Source organism: Ursus americanus, chromosome 36 (genome assembly GCF_024610735.1).
Source record: "Ursus americanus isolate L20-20 chromosome 36, mUrsAme1.1.p, whole genome shotgun sequence".
In the NCBI taxonomy this organism is placed as follows: Eukaryota; Metazoa; Chordata; class Mammalia; order Carnivora; family Ursidae; genus Ursus; species Ursus americanus.
In genome coordinates, this window is record NC_142162.1 from 17,152,738 (window position 1) to 17,156,768 (window position 4,031).

Here is a 4,031-nt window from a genome sequence, read left to right on the forward strand (position 1 = left end):
TGCACACACTTGTGTGTGTGTGTGTGTGTGTGTGTGTGTGATTTTTATTCAATTTAATTCCATGTATAGATTTGTCTTTCATTGTTTAGTGCTTAATCCACATAGAATCCAAAATGGAATTGTTTTGTATATAGTGTGAGGTAGGGATTCTGCCTGTCCCTCCTCCCCATGGATAACCAGCTGCTCTAGCATCCTTTATTAAATAGTCCATCCTTTCCCCCACTGGTAAGCGTGGCTGCTTAGTACTAAATCAAGTTTCCATGTATGTTTAGGTCTGTTTCTTCTCTCTCTCTTCTACTCCATTGGTCTATTTATTCCTGCTCCTCCACACTGTCTTAATTACTCTAAATTAATATCTTGCTATATGGCAGTATAATTCCCAAGACTTGTTCTTCTTCAGGAGTGTGTTAGCTACTCTCGACCTTTTCCTCTTCAGTATAAATTTGGAAGAGTTTTTCAAGTTTTACGGATGATCTTGTTAGGATTTTTATTGGAACAGCACTGAGCTGCATTGTGGAGAACTGACATCTTTACAATAGTGAATCTCCCTACCCAAGAACATGATTTAGCTCTTAATTTATCTAAGTTTTCTTTAATGTCTTTTAGGAAATTATTGCAGTTTTCTCCATTAAAAGCCTGCACATATTTGGTTAGATTTATTCCTAAGTAAATGTACTTTGCATCTTTTGTTTCTCTTATAAATCCTATCATTTCAGTTATATTTTCAGACTGATTGTTGGTGGCAGGTTGATATATAACTGAATTTTTCCTGTATTGATTTTTTTTATCAATGTTCCTAAAATCTATTCTGATAATTTATTTATAGATTCTTTTGGGTTTTCTGAGAAGATAATTGTGCAGTCTGCAAATAAGGATGGTTTTATTTCCAATCCTCCTTCCTTTTATTTCTTCTTGTTAAGTTTTACAATTGGCCCAAACAAAATTAAAGAGAAATAGTGATGGTACACCTCTTTGCTCGAATTTGTTTGTAAAGAGAACACATCTGACATTTCACCATCAAATATACTGTTTGTCATAAGCTTTCGCAATTGCCTTGGATCAGGTTAATACATTTCTTTCCCTTCCTTGTTTATTTGCTCACCATTTCTTTTAGCTTCCCCAACCTTCTTTCTCACATATTTTTTCTTCTTGCTTATGTATGTCCTCCAAAAACTCCTTTAATGAAAAAAAAAATCTTGCTGATAACCTGTCTTGACTTTGGTTTATCTGAAAACATTTTTAGTTTTACTTTTGCTCTCCTTCTTAAAAGAAAGGCCAGGGCATAAAAGTCCATGTCTTTTAACTTTTATTTTTGTAGTGTAATGTATTTTAATAGCAAAGTGACAAACAACATTAGAAACAAGTGCTTGCGTGTAGGACAAGTCAGAAAGTGTAGTGAATGGATGGAATCTATGTAGGATAAAAATGCTACAAACACCCATGTAGCCGTCGTCAGTAAGAAATTTACTTGTTTTAAAAAAATCCAAATGCTGGCATTGTTCAGGAAAATGTAGCAAGTTTATTTATAATTACTATAGACCCGAACTGCTGAAACGTATTCACTGAAACTTTTTGACCTGCATGAATGCTTTATGTCCCCACATTTATATTAAAAATTCACACACAAATGAAAATGGAAAAGCTGCCAATACCTGATTTCTGCCCCCCAGTTTCCCACTTGCAATCATATACTTAGGTACCTTTTGACCCCCTGGGAAGAAAAATCTAACGTTCCAAACGACCAATAACAGGAAGAAGAGAAATTTTTTGTGTGTAGAATGAAATGTTTTCCGTCATAGTGGATTCTTAAGCACATCCTCCACGTATGTGGCGTGCTAGCTGGATGTCTTTTGGCATAATTGTGACATGTTTGTCATGGACAGCACGCAGGTTGGTGACTTCAGAAAGGTCCGCCAGATAGGCCTCACTTGCCTCCTGCAAAGCACCAATAGCTGCCCTCTGAAGCACAGACCTGTTTTGAAGACCTGAGCAGTTTCTCACACCAGCTGCTGGAAGGGAAGTTTGTGGCTCAGATGTTCAGTGGACTTCTGATACTGTCTAATTTCACCGGGTGCCGCAGCACCAGGCCTGTAATGATGAGGTTTCTTTACCCCTCCAGTAGAGGGTGCACTCTTGCGAGTGGCTTTTGTATCCGGTGGCTTTACCAACGGTGGATTTGTGGGCAGTCTGCTTTGCACCAGCCATGGAACAGAGACCTCCTTATTTACCCCACCTTCTCATTTGGCTGGAGCTTGGTGAGGTAGAGGCGGTGCTGGCATTAATGAGTGAGGGAGGCACGGCAGTGGATGTGAGCCTATGTCTGTTAATTTTATTGAGATATATCTCAATTTCATATACATAAAATTCACCCACGTTACGCATGCAGTTCAGTGGTTTTCAGTGAGTTCACCGAGTTGTGGTATGCACAACCGGTACAGTGGTATATATATTGGTATACCAGTTGTGTATACATACATTACCATATTGAGTGTTAGAACTTTTATATTATCCTAGTAAGACATTTTATACCCATTTATCCCACTCTCAGGCCCAGGCAACCACTAGTCTACTTTCTGTCTCCAACAACTTGCCTTTTCTGGACATTTTACAAAAGTGAAATTATATAATATGTGGTCTTTTCGCCTGGTGCCTTTCACTTAGCATCCCACTTGGTATTCCATTCTATGACTATAGTTCATTGATTTATCCATTCAGTAACTGCTTGTTTCCACTTTGGGCTCTTATGATTAATGATGCCATGAACATTATTCAAGTCTTTGTGTGGACGTATGTTCTCATTTCTCTTGAGAGTAGAAATGCTGGGTCATATGGTAAATTTAAGTTTTGAAGAATCTGCCAGATTGTTTTCCAAAGTAGCTTCCCACCAGTAGTAATATTTGAGGATTTCGATTTCCCTACACCCTTGCCAGCATTTGTTATTATCTGTCTTTGGTGGTAGCCATTGCGGTAGGTGTGAAATAGTAGTTCATTGTGGTTTTGATTTGCATTTCCCTGATGATTTTGAGCATCTTTTCATGTATTCATTTGCTGTTTGGTTATCTTCTTTGGTAAAGTGTCTATTCAAATCTTTTGCCCCCTCTTTAATTGGGTTGTTTATCTTATCATTGACTTGAAAGAGTTCTTTGTATATTCCAGATACAAGTCTGTTAGGGATTGAATGTTTGTGTCCCCTGAAAATTCATATGTTGAAATCCTAATCCCCAATGCGATGATACTAGGAAGCTGGACCTTTGGGAAGTAAGACCATGAGGGTAGAGTCCTCATGAACGGGATTAGTGCCCCTATGTAAAAGAGACCCCAGATTGCTTTCTAGCCCTCTCTCCACCATGTGAGGATATAAGAAAGCAGCTGTCACCAGAACCTAACCATGCTGTTTCTCCTATCTCAGACTTCCAGTTTCCAGAACTTTGAGAATAAATTTCAGTTGTTTATAAGCTACCCAACTGATGGTACTTTGTTACAGTAGTCCCAACTAAGACCAAGTCCTTTGTCAGATATGTGATTTGTACATATTTTTTCTCAGTCTGTGTCTTGCCTTTTCTTATGAGTATACGTGCCTTGGAACTTTATCTGCGGAATTCAGTGAGGCCTGGATAGACATTGCATTATTTCAGAAATGAATTACTTTTGCTTCTCTCAGTCACCCGGGGCACTTGCTTGATCCAAGATGACTCCCCCACCAAGTTTGCTTTCCAGACAATAGGAAAAGGGAGATGGGCAAGACACATTTCTTCACTTTCAGGGCAGATGAGGAAGCTACACACTCACTCCCACTCATAATCCCAGAACTTTTAGTCGCATGGTCATATATAGCCATAAGGAAGGCTGGGGAAAGTAGCATTCACCTTGGTGGCTATGTGCCCAGCTAAAAATCCTACGCTAAAGTGGTATCACACAGTCCAGTAAATAACAGACTCACATTCAAACTCAGATCTGTATGATTCCAAAGCCAATGCCCTTTCCACTATGTTATGCTGCCTTCCTAGGAAGGAGCCAATAGGAAACTATTT

General features: G+C 38.8%; 1 pseudogene; it reads right to left on the reverse strand.

Annotated features, from left to right (window-relative positions):
• Positions 1-1,806: 1,806 nt before the first annotated feature.
• LOC123788490 (histone H3.3C-like) lies at positions 1,807-2,205 on the reverse strand (annotated as a pseudogene).
• Between the last annotated feature and the right edge of the window lie 1,826 nt (positions 2,206-4,031).